The sequence below is a fragment of the Mauremys mutica genome, chromosome 9 (genome assembly GCF_020497125.1).
Source record: "Mauremys mutica isolate MM-2020 ecotype Southern chromosome 9, ASM2049712v1, whole genome shotgun sequence".
In the NCBI taxonomy this organism is placed as follows: domain Eukaryota; kingdom Metazoa; phylum Chordata; order Testudines; family Geoemydidae; genus Mauremys; species Mauremys mutica.
The window spans coordinates 51384390-51397922 of record NC_059080.1 but is presented as its reverse complement, the minus strand read 5'-3'; the positions used below and the strand labels follow the sequence as shown (position 1 = coordinate 51397922).

The following is a 13533-nucleotide window of genomic DNA, read 5'->3' as shown; positions in this document are numbered from 1 at the left end:
ATTTGGCTTTTGCCTCTGGAAAGGTGAGAGAAAATCATGATTAGGGCTCAGGATTTATGGAATCAGCAAATACAAAGCAAAACCACCAGTCCAAAAGCAGAAGAAGAGAAACTGCCCCAGCTACACATACACACGCACGCTCAGGTACAGTAACGCTTTTCACATTCATAATAAAAAATAATACTAATAGCACTTTTAATCAGTAGATCTCAAAGCGTTTTACAAAGGAGGAGGTCAGTGTCATTACCCCCATTTTACAGATGGGGAAACTGAGGCACACTGAGATGCTGTGACGTTTCCAAGGTCACCCAGCAGGTCAATGGCAGAGATAGGAATAGCACCCAAATTGCCTGGATCCCGGGCCAGTGCTCTAACCACTGACTCTCATTGTCTCTTCTTGTCCCCATGCCTCTTCCCAACACTTCAAGATGGTGCAATGCTGCATCATCTCATCACTTTGAGACATTGTCACAATGACTGGCAAAGCTTATGAGCAATTTTAACCACGAAGGGCAGAGCTATGTGGACGAAGCTTCCAGAAATCTTGCTCGCACTATGTCTCTGAGCCAGAGGTTTTCAGACTGAGGACAACTTGCTGGTGGTCTGCAGAGAGCTGGTTGGTTGCATGGTGCTGCTCTCTTCCTCATTTCCAGCTGCTAAATTGCACAAAGATATAACCAAAGACTATACATAAAATGCCTTTTCCATGTGAGTGATTGCTCTCGTTGCCACAGGGATGTTACAGGCACATAAATGGGAGGAAAGATGATCCATACACACTCATGAGTGGAAGGGAAAATGGTACATAAGAATATTTCTCTATTAAGATGTAGTCAGCATGTGGCTCTGAAAAAGTGTGAGACATCATGCTCTAGGCGGTGCTATCAGATTCTCACTTTCATGAGTCACAAAATCAGCAAAACAGAGACTGAGAAACAGCATCAGTGTAAAACTGGATATGATTTCAAGTAAGGGGCAGCAGCTAACTGTAAATAGCTGTGATGACATGAGAGTCCTACAGACAGATTCATAACCATATAATCCATTCATTTTAACTAGTCTGTGTTTACAGTCTCTTCGTTAGTAACAGCGTTATTCAGGCAGCAGTCTTTATGTGCTATGGTGGATGTGATGCGTAATTCCTAGGAGTGCCAGTGTTATATGTCTATGTATGGCAAACGTCTTGTGTGTACAATGCAAAATGCTTGAGGGTCCTTATATGTGCTGATGTTAACATACTGACAGGGAAGCAGGAGGTTATAAAACAATAAACTGCCTCTTTGCAACATCAGAATATTATCACAGATTTTGTTCCCTTGTGCTTCCATTTAAACAGTCTGATAAATATTTTTTTTCATATTTCCACTAATAAATTGTAGTTCTGGTGTAAGATCTGGAGTACCAGTATATTCATACAAGATTCTTGTAAGAATACACACATCCGCTGGGCACTTTGGACAATTTTACCCCAGTTCAAACTGCTCAAGCTTATGAGAGCAAACAGGATCACAGCTGAAGGTGGCCTGGCTGCATTCTGACTAACTGTTGTTAACCAAACAAGCAACAGATGGTGGCAAACAACCCCACCTGATTGTGTCTTCTCTCCCGGGATCCTATTCCCGAATATGCCATGAAAGATGTACACAGACATTACTTTTCTGCATTCAACAAGATGTCATTTTGACAGAACCCAGTGTCCTCTTGTTATCATTACAGAACACAGTTGAAGGGTACTTGACGTCATTCTGGCTTACTGGTTCAGTAGGTTTATCATTCCATTTTTGGGCTTCGCATGATGGACCAGAATCCAATTAATTTCAGACAATTGTCTGTCTATCTTTTAGCAGTTACCTGGCCATGAAGCATCAGCTCCAGGAGTTTTTCTGACCTATGCAAACTCCCTGAGAAACATCCAGTCCTTCCAGTTTGTCATCACCTACACGCTCGTATGTCACTGCCTGCTTGGTCTGCATGTTAGTCATAGGTCTGTACCAACAGCCTTTCATTCTAGATGCCAAGCTCTGGTTCTAACTCCATTTCCATAGACGACTCCCTACCACACCACTTCCCAGGTTGCTTGGATCCTGAGCAATGCTGCAAAATTCAAATGTGAATTGTGACCTCCCCACAAAGTTCATGGATTTTCGCTAGCCCCAAGGATATTGACTGCAAAAGCAGCTACGAGAGAGCAGGCTAAATATGCCCAGTGCCAGCAATGATCACTCAGACACGCTGCAGGGGCAGGAGCCCATAAGCAAATCCCAAGAGCAGCCTACCATAGGAGGATCTAGGCAACTGCAGTTGGGACACACCTCACTGTAACTCTCTCAGGAGCCCTTCCTATTCCAGCATTCCCTCCGCTAGTGAGCTGTCCGTGTGAGGAAGGGAGAGTGGCTGGGAGGTACAGGGAGAGTGGGGCTGCCAGTGTATTGGGGTGAGGCAGAGAAAATGGGGTGGGTTAGGCCAGCTTAAAACTAGCCAAGAGGCAAGATACCAGACTGGGAATCGATCATAGGGAAAAGTTCAAATCAAGGTGTGGGCAGCAGTGGGATCTAGTCAGGAGGGATATGCAAGGGCTGCAGATGGATTCTGCAAGGTCTGGGGAAGGGTGCAGAGCAGGTATGTGTGGGGGAGAGGCCTAAAATAAGGTAAATGTGCAGGGGTTAATTCAAAAGAGAAGATGAGTTCCCTTCACACATTCCTTGGCCTTGATGATAAGCACGCTTCCCTCCCCTTGCACAGCCACACAGGGGCCGCTCACAACTACTGGGCTCTGGGAAGAGTAACTGCTAAGGAACTGGATGATGCATGGGTCGGGGGTGGGGGGAGGGTGAACATGACCCTGTCTCCTCCCACCCCTCCAAGTAGCAGCTGCAGCAGAGATTATGAGGCACATTCTCTCAGGTGCTCTTCCTAGTTTAGGTCAGTTCTGCACTGCCCCTATGCAGAGCCATGGCTTAAATGCCCTTAGATTGCAAGCTCTTCGGAGCAGCAGGACCCTGTTTCAGCATCTCTGGAAAGGTCTCAGCACATGTTTTAAGCACTGCAGCAATACTAAAGATGAGGATGAGAAAACCACATTCAGGGATCGTTCCACTTGGGATCAACGCTATTTTCCCAACCCTCAGAAGGCTGAGTTTGGGCTTAGCTCTGCTCCTCAGTGGAAAGGGAAAGAGGCAAGTGGTGAATCAGGGAATGGGGTCTGGGTGGCAGAACCGGGCGTGTGAGGGAATATGAGTCTGCAGAGCACCAGGGCGCATGTAGGGAGAGGTGGTCTCTGCAAATTCAGGTGCAGGAAAGAACTTGCTTCTCGCATGCAGCCACACGTGCTGCGGAATTTGCTTCTCTAATAGAGCCCCATGCATGAGGTCCAGACCATTGCTGGATCCCATTGACATGAATGGCATCCTGTTCACACTGCTGTCTGGGCTTTGCAGAAGGAGGGAGCAGGTAGCTGCGACATAGGCCACACGATTTAGAAACTCTACCTGGAAGAGGCTCCAGCAGTTCATGGGGCCCACCCTTCCCCTCTGCTCTGCCAGGCCTGTGAGTAGGCACCAAGCAGCACCAGCTCCTGCCTGGGGAGTATCCCTGTGGCCTTTGTAACAGCTGTGTCTGTTGTTGCCACTATAACAGCCACAAATTCATTGTTTCGACAAGATCCCTTTAAATAATTCAGGGCGCTGGGGATTAAGTCAGTGCTCTTCCCTGTCTCTGCTGAGCTTTAAAACCCTTCCAGCTGGGAGACCTAAAGAGAGTATAATGGACTGTTCCACCTCCTGGCTCCCCTCCCTGGGCCCTCCCTCTCCCCATTCCAGAGCCAACTCAACAACAACAACAACAGCACACAGCAAAGAAAAAACTGGGGAAAGAGCTTGGCTGGTAACCATAGCAGCAAGAGCCGTGCTATTCAGCTGTCATTATCCCGATGGCTCACACATGTGATTATCCAAAGCTGTCAGCTGAATTCAGTCTGTCATTCTTGCCCTGAATGGATCCTGTAGAAACAAGCCAAGGGAGTGGCTAGCGGCTGTTTCTGTGCACTGGAGGCGCTCTTCACAGCACCTTGGTGCCAACACATGCCAAAAAGCTTATTCTAGAGGGATCACTTTGCCTCTGGGGATTTCCCGCTTTGAAAATCACTCCATCCTTCGTGCTGCAGGCACCACAACCTATGTTACCAGGGACTCAAGGGGAGTTTTGCAAATTTGGCCCTTATATTTTAGTGGGGATACGTACATGCCTCATGAGCTGAAACATCCTGGCAGCTCCTGCCAGTAGAAATATATTCACCTTCTGGTGTAAAATACAGGTATGGTACTTGTGCCACGTGTGGTAATGCTGCAAATAACTTGTGGCCATGCATAAAACATCTAAAGAAAAGCTAGAGTACGGCAGATCTATATTGTACACATAGTATATCTACACTGGTCTATCTACCTACAGAAAAATCCTGCTCCATTCAGCTACCTCTTAAACACAATGGGCCAGACCCTCAGCTGGTATAAATCAAAGTAGCCCAAGGCAACAGACTTCAACTTACATCAGTTGAGGATCCGGCCTAAAAATGATAATCATAGATACGTTATATAGCTGCTTTGCGTAGTAATACCTGCACTGTAGTTTTAAGCCTGTGACAACCTTGTTTCTTATACAACCTGTGTAAAGCCAGTCTTAAGGGCATGTCCAGGAATGAAGACTTGCAGCTAATCGAGTTCATGTGTGCGGCTCTGGTAGTGAGAGCTCGTGGAGTTCTAGGGAAGAGCTGTCGCCAGGCCAGCATCAGAGAACACCAGCGTGATGCAGGGAGAGTAACTCACTTGGTCTGCATGGAAAGGAGGCACAAACAATCCCTGGAGACAGGAAGGAGGAAGAGATGGCAAGAGTTGTTTGGAAGCAGCAGCGAGAGCTTGGGAGCATGAAGAAGGAGCAGGAAAGCGAGGGTTGGGCAGTGCGATGGGCATTCACATCTTAATCTTAGCCATTAGAGATGGAAAGAAACATACAAAGTCATCCAGAGAATGCACGTCGGTTCCCTGCAGTATCATGGGGAGGAAGCGGTTTGGAGAATGGGACTGAAAAGAACTTTTGGGAGAAGAGTTGAGAGCTGGCCAAGCAAATGACTCTGATCTACATACTGCTCTGCTTACCCCTGTGCCACCCCAATGAAACATCCAGCATCAATGGGCAGCATTTGGCAATATATGTTCTCTGCTCTGTCCACCCTGGCCCCAGCTCTGTTTTCTCTCTCTTCTCTACCCATCTGTCTATCAGTACCTATATCCATCTGTCTAGATCAGAAGTTCTCAAACTGGAGGCCAGGCCTCCATGCAGAGGAGGTAGGCCAGAATGTATGCCGGGGGGGAGGCATGAGAAGCTTTAAGAAGGGTGGGGAGAGTCTTACTGTGTCCATTTTACACACAGCAATGAATGACTAGCAAAGCTCATTCCTCCAGACGTATCAGGCCCTCAGATGGTGCTGTGCATTTTGACAGATTTCTGTTAAGCCTGCATAGCTTTATACAAAGCTGTTGCCTTCTGTATGTTAACCAGTCAGCTACGATGCATTGTGCACATTTAATTGTGAGCCTGGACCACAATCGCCATTTTGCTTTTGCTCTTATTACAATGGATCATTGACTCATTTGTGCAATAGGAAAAAAAGCTCAAGCGAAAAACAAAGAAACCGAAATTTATTCAAGTGAAGCACCACCACCGGATGTATAAGTTTATGTATTTGTGCGGCAGGGTGTACACTACTACAGACTCAAAGAAGGGGGGAGCAATGTAATAAATTTGAGAACCACTGGTGTAGCTATCTGGTCTGTTTACTCTCTTTGTCAATTCTCTCTTCTCTATAGCCCCTGTCTGTGTATTGTATCTGTAAGTCTATGGATATGCTTGTCTCTCTATATATGTCATTTTTACCTATCCACTTGTTCTGTCTTTTGTCTGCATGCAAGTATCTGTTTACCATCCACTTAGTTATCTGTCTATATATCTCCTGTCAGTCCATCTGCAGGATTTCAATAACAAACTCTGTTTCATGTCAATAACTTCTTTCCAGTGTTGAGTTGTGCAGGGAAGTTTTGTACAGAGAAGGCAGATCAGGCACTTCTATTAACCCTGTCACAAAAAACAAAGAAAAGGGATATTCCATGGAACCAAAAAGGTGGCAAATTAAAAAAGATACAAGGAAACACCATTTCACACAATGTCAGTTCACCTCTGCAATTCACTGCCACAAAGATAGGTGAGAATCCAGGAGCTTAGCAGGATCCAAAAAGAGGTTTGAACACTCAGATGGCTAAAAACAACATCCAGAGCTAAAACAAGTATTAAAAACAAACTCAAGAATTTTAGAAGGGACATCAGTCTCTATGCTCTGAAGTATACACCAGCCCCTCACGAATGGTTCTAGAAGAAACTTTCCCTGAAGGCAGGTTATTCCCTAATTGCCCTTTGCAGGGTTCTTGCACCTTCCTTTGAAGCAGCTGGTGCTGATCACTGTTGGAGACAGGACATTGGATGACATGCAGGGGGCTGGAACAATTTTTACAGTGTGTGCGCAGGGGCTGAGTGCCATTGAACCAAACTGTAAATCCCATATATGATGGAAACCACTTCAACCCCAGGGCTGCAGCACCTATGATGACATGGATCTCGGATCTGACCCAGTCTGGCTGCTCCTATGTTCCTGCATCATTTGCCACCCCCACACTCTCTACATTCTTCACCAGCTTTCTTCTGTCTTTTCCAAATACAGAAGGGGCTCAACAGTGTGTGACGTGGCTTTGTTAAAGGTGCCAGGTGATGCCCTGCAAGCCTGAAACCCGGAGGTTTAAAGCACACCCCCCACACTCTCCACTGGGCTTAAAGATCCAAGGGAACCATTTTTAAAGGATAACCAGACACCCAAGCTGTGTGTGTCCCACTGGGCTGGTACTGTGAGAAACACCTCAGCAATGCCTCTTCTAGCCATACCAGCTCATGCAAATGGATATAAACTGGACACTAGGAAGTTTAGACTTGAAATTAGACAAAGGTTTCTAACCATTAGAGGAGTGAAGTTCTGGAACAGCCTTCCAAGGGGAGTACTGGGGCAAAAGACATATCTGGCTTCAAGACTAAGCTTGATAAGTTTATGGAGGGGATGGTATGATGGGATAGCCTAATTTTGGCAATTAATTTGGCAATTGATCTTTGATTATCAGCAGGTAAGTATGCCCAGTGGTCTGTGATGGGATGTTAGATGGGTTGGGATCTGAGTCACTACAGAGAATTCTTTCCTAGGTGCTGGCTGGTGAGTCTTGCCCACATGCTCAGGGTTTAGCTGATCGCCACATTTGGGGTCGGGAAGGAATTTTCCTCCAGGGCAAATTGGCAGAGGCCCTGGAGGTTTTTCGCCTTCCTTTGCAGCATGGGGCACGGGTCACTTGCTGGAGGATTCTCTGCAGCTTGAGGTCTTCAAACCACAATCTGAGGACTTCAATAACTCAGACATAGGTTAGGGGTTTGTTATAGAAGTGGATGGGTGAGATTCTGTGGCCTGCATTGTGCAGGAGGTCAGACTAGATGATCATAATGGTCCCTTCTGACCTTAAAGTCTATGAGTCTATGCTCCTTGTCTTTCCTCTTGATTCTCAGCTGGATAGGATAATCGGGAGCCACTTTTGTCCCAACTGATCCTTAGCATAGCTGTGAGATAGGGCTGCTTGAATTTGCATTTGCAGTTGAACTTCTTTTTAGATAGAATATTGGGTTCTGACTAAATGCATGTCTTCATGGAAAGTACCTGCTTTCCTTGAACGTTTTCATTTTTCCATTTGCAAGCCAAAAATCTGAAAACCAAATGTGATTCTGGTTGGACAGAATATATTTCTTTTGTACAGGTTTTAGCCATACAATTTAGATTTTCATCCAAAAAGTTTGTTTTCGGTTACCTAACATTGAAAAATTTTGGTTTGGGGGGTTTTAATGAAAACAAAAAAAAAGATTCAATTTTTGTCAAGATTTTCTGGCGAAAACCAAACCATTTTCCAACCAATTCCACTGAAGTCATGGGCAAAACTCTCATTGACTTCAAGGGGACAATAATTTCACCCATAGATCTTAGCAGCCCATCTGTGAGAAAGAGCTGTAGCTGCATGCATGAGTTATGAGGTCATAAGTCGATATAGTTTACAATATTCTGGATAACTCTTATCTGGATACATTTTATTACTGCTGTGCAGATGTCCAGCACCTGGACTGGCCAGGAAATTGCACAAACCTGCTTTAGGCATATTTATTGAGAGCTGTTAAGCTGAACAAAAGACTAAGATTGTGCTGTTACAAGAGGATACTTAAAGAATATTGCTTAAATGTTCAAGTAGGCATGGGAAGAGGAGGAGAGACTGTTTAGCATAGACTAGCATCCAAATTGGATTGACCATTTCACCACTCTGGTCTCGTTTTGAGGGAATATACGGATGTTATATGACAGTGAGAGCTTTATTGGAATACTGGGGCCAGTTTTGGTGTGCACACTTCAAAAAGAATGATGAAAAATTCAAAGGGCTTCAGCAAGGCGCTACACAAATAATTGAAGGCCTGGAAAAATACCTTACAGTGAGAGACTAAAGATGCTCGCTCTAGTTATTTTGTCAAAGGAAAGGTTAAAATAGTAACTTGAGCGCTGTCTACAAGTACTTCATAGTAAAGGGCTCTTTGATCTAGGATAGGGAGGCATAACACAAGCCGACACTTAGATGTTGAAGCTAGATGAATTCAGACTAGAAATAAGGCACAAATGTTTAATAGGGAAGGTAGTTAACCATTGGAACAATTTACCTCTTGAGGTGGTTGATGCTCCATCACTGGGAGTCGAAGTAGCATAGGATCTCTTTCTAAAAGACAGGCTCTAGCTCAAGCAGAAACTATGGGCTTAATGCAAAAATTATTGGGTGAGGTTCTGTGGCCTCTTTCATGCTTGAGGTCAGATTAGATCATCATAAGGGGCCCTTATGGCCTTAGAGTCTATGAATTTGAGACATTATGAACTTGAGTCTCCTATGGAACAGGCTGCCTCTAGCCCAAGAAAAAGGATTTGTTCTGCCATGCTGCATTTCATAACGCACATTTTGCACCTGCCTCCTGAGGGCTTCCACAGTACCTGCTTATGAGGGGCGATTACCAGCTACCTTTCATTTGCTATTCCTGTCAGCATTTTGGTAATTTGTCAATACTGGCTACGGGGGCTGGATTTTCACAAGCACTCAGCTCCTGAATAGGCACCGGAACAAGGGCGAGATGCTCACAAAAGCCCACACTGAGGGCCTCTCACAAGAGCCCACCCTGAGCGCCTCTCACAAAAATCAAAGTCGGGGCCCTTGTTTTGGTGCCTCAATAGGACCTGAGCAGTTTTGAAAGTCTGGGCCTGGGCGCTGGAGGCCTCATAAAAAATTTACTCTGACCCCAGGGAGGGCAAAATAAGAAGCAGATAGTGATTAGGATACAAGTTAGAAGATTGTGAAGTTTTAGTGCAGACCACTGTGGCAGGAGGAAGGCTGCAGGAACCCAAATGGTAACTGCACTTATGTATGACTCCTGCCTACTTAAGTAGTCTTAGCAGCCAGCTGTAAAACACAACTAGATTCAGTTGGGACTGAAAACTTCCACCAAGATTAAACATAACTATGTGAAGTATATTGGATTTTTCACTATTGCAATGATCTGTCCTTATATATTTTCATTGCTTTAATGTAGCCATCCATCTCACCATCCATCCACCGGCCTACCTCTGTACCACCTCTGTTATTATATCTAGCTCACCGTAACCCTCTAGCTATCAATCTGTTATACCCATCTATTAAACTGAAGCCAGTCTTCCTAACTGATTTCTCCCCCCCCCACCCCCCGCCGCCGCCTTTCTGTCCCTGTCTTTGTCTATCACTTTCTCTGTCAGGGGAATGTGAGTCAGGTTATTTTATGCTTCCATTCCTCAAAGACTGGTATTGTATAAGAAAGATGTTTTAAGTGCCTCAGGGTGTTTTGTTCCTCATTACTTCATAAAAGTGACATTAATAGCCAGGGAAGAGCACTGCTGAGTGCAATTATGGATGATGTTCCAGGTATGAAAGCTGTTTTGAGCCTGCTAATGTTTCCTAATTACAAGCCTTTCGGTAGAGAGTGAAAGAGAGAGAGGATGGAGAACAGTGACTTAACTGAGTGGTTTACCTGGAAGGAGGAAAAGGGGGGAAGGGAGTTCAGAGACTTGTCTGTATGTGGAAAATCTTTCTGAAGCCTGGGGGCCAGCTCGAGGACAAGATCTATCTGAAGGAGTACATCTGTGTGGCTGAGATACAATTCTGTGTATCAAATCAAATGCATACAGCCAACTGTGCCATAGACCGAGTCCTCTTTCCATGGGCATCCAAGTGGAAACCAGGCAGGAAGAAGCCACTGCATGGCAATCACAGGAGACAGAACAGAATTCGCTCGATGTAGCACCCTGTTTGAGTGGCAGTGCCAGCAAGTCCCATGTAAAGTTCTAAGAGCCATTATTAAGAAGTGCTAACAGTGTGCTTGGCCCTGCACACAGGTATTATAGAGGGCTGGGGCCCAATTCTCTGTTACTGGCTTTGTACTATTGTAACTCCACTGACTCCTGACTTACACTGATGTAAGCAGATCAGGTCCACTGTCCTTGCCCCAAAGCAATACGCTTAGTTTAGAGACAGCATAATAGCCATTAGGAGATCAGCAATAGCTCACTCATGTTGGTTAGAACACTAGGGTTATATCTTCAACTCTTTCCATCAAGTGCCACAGAAACCTCACCCTGGGCAGCAGGAACTGGATTTTATTTCTCCTCTGGAGGAACAGACATACTCTAGGTTACAGAAAACCAATCAGTTGACAGGAAGATATTTGCTCAATGGCTGCTAAGGACACTGCAGAAAACAGGCAGGACAGAAGATTATCTGACAGAGGCTAGTATCAATCAATGCTGCTTTCACCCGTGCTGGTAAGAGAGGCCATTAAAATTAGAAGGATCCTTAGAAGAGAAGTAATCCACTGGGGTAGGGGACATATGTGTGTCTCCATTTCCTTAAGTGGGAGGTAGGAAAGAAAACATCCCCCTCCACAATGATCCCCCTATCTACCATGGTTTTGGACCCTGGAGATGGGGTGACATGCTGCTCTTACAACATGCTATGCTGGAAGGATCTCTGATGAGGAGCAGAGGACTCATTCTTTGCCCATGGACCTGGACCTGTAAACATATGATGTTGCCTATGAAGTTTGTAGAGGAGATATGCAGGCCTTGTGTGTTTTTCCATAAGCTGCTGTTAGAATGGAGATATTAATACATTCTCTCTCTCCCCTACACCTACATACCCCCATCCACCCCTGTCTGGGTGAGCTCTTATATTTTGTCAAGAGAGAATGCTCAGGTGCCTGATAAAAGACTCTACTAGACGGTCAGGCAGCTGAGAGATCACAGGCTCAGATAGAAAGATCAAGGCTGAGGGAAAAACTATATATGACCCACAATTAGCCGCTGATGAAGTATGAACAGGGGTAAAAGGACCCTTATCTTCCTTGGTGAAATCTTGTAATGGTGTCTGCGGCTAGTTTACATCATATCTGTCTTTTGTAACATTAAGACAGAACAAATAGGTCAACGTTTTACAAACTGGGCTCTGGTTTTATGTGGCTCCATTTTTAAGTTTCCCCCACACCCTAGCCCAATTTTCAGAGCTGTTGAATGCCCAGCGTTCCACATGAAGTCACAACCTCTGACACCTAGTTGCCAAAAATGATGAGCCACTACTGACATGATGCTTCCATACCAGTAACAGCAGTCTCCCGTTTCCTGTTCCTATTCCTATTTTGGGCATGGAATCAGACAGTTGCCCATCATCCCAGCAACAGGGCAGTAGTTCTATGTTTTTCTCCTCATTTTCACTTTTGACTTCCTGGGAACCCTTGGGCTAGAACAGGGGTGGGCAATTTTTTTGGCCCGAGGGCCACATCTGGGTATGGAAATTGTATGGTGGGCCATGAATGCTCACAAAATTGGGGGTTGGGGTGCGGTAGGGGGTGAGGGCTCTGGCCGGGGGTGTGTGCTCTGGGGTAGGGTCAAAAATGAGGAGTTCAGGGTATGGGAGGGGACTCGAGGCAGGGGGTTGGGATGCAGGGGGGTGGGGTGAGGGCTCTGGCTGGGGTGCAGGCTCTGGGGTGGGGCTGGGGATGAAGGGTTGGGGCTGCAGGAGGGTGCTCTGGGCTGTGACTGAGGGGTTTGGAGGGCGGGAGGGGGATCAGGCCTGGGGCAGGGGCACGGGAGGGGGGCAGGGGGACAGGCTCCGAGGGCTCTTACCTCAAGCAGCTCCCAGAAGCAGTGGCATGTCGCCCCTCTGACTCCTACGCAGAGGGGTAGCCAGGCGGCTCTGCACACTGCCCTGTCCATAGGCGCCGCCCCTGCAGCTCCCATTGGCCACAGTTCCAGGCCAATGGGAGCTGTGGGGTAAGTGCTTGGGGCAGGAGCAGCATGCAGAGCCCCCTGGTTGCCCCTATGCATAGGAGCCAGATGGGGGACATCACGTTGCTTCCAGGAGTTGCGCGGAGCCAGGGCTGGATAGTTTGCCGGGCTAGAAGAAAGTGAGAAAACACCCTCTCTCTTTTATTTAAAGCTCTCTCCTCACTACCAGGGCCTGCTCTACTAATTGGGCCTACAAGTTTACCCTAACTGTGAGTTCAACTGTAAAAAGTGAGTGACGGTTTATAAAACAGGCCAAAATAACCTATAAAAATGATGAGAAAAACGGAGAAAACGAGACTGAATTAGACCCAACAAAAAGCCCCGCTGATAACTCAAGGACTATGTTAAGATCATGTCTTGTAAACATGAGTGTGGGACTAGAAATCAACAGACAAAAAGTGAACAAAATAAGAAGGGAATGGGCTAGTCTGCCTGTTGCTCCCTTTTGGTGTTCTTAAAGAGAGAAGACTGGGGCAGGGGAGAGAAATTAGCAGAAGCAGCGGTCAGTCAATAACTGCTGGCTGGGTTGGACGAACGGATGAAGAGGCTACTGCTACACTGACTGACTAAAAGATGAGAGAACAGCTCCACCATTATGGCAGCTGCCATCCCAACCATCTGCTGGGAGTACTGTGACCTCCGTGGTGTGGGTTGTCCTGACCAGACTGGGCCAGAGAGGGGCCCAAATGACACTGCCATTTTCACCAGCTTAATTCCAACCACCAGCTGGGATGTGAGTGTCACTCCCTCTATCCCATGTGACCTTTTCTTTTCCACCTGACTACTTCCTCTCCCCCCCCCACCCCCACTTTTCCTTCTATCTAAGAGGAATCTGGCTTAACCAGACAAAACTGTCTTTTCTGCAAAACTGATGGTTGCCTGTTACCTGACAGCCAAATAAAAGCAATTCCCTAAGCAGCCCCACGTGGGTTGCCACAGCCCCACAAGCCCCACAAGCCTGCCAGGTTTTGGGGGAGAGGGGGCGCTGATAAGACCACATCCTGTAT

General features: G+C 46.3%; 1 protein-coding gene across 6 annotated transcripts in view; it reads right to left on the bottom strand.

Moving 5' to 3' along the window:
* Positions 1 to 13533, bottom strand: part of EPHB1 (EPH receptor B1) — a 353412-nt gene that overhangs the window by 238639 nt on the left and 101240 nt on the right. The window lies entirely within an intron of this gene.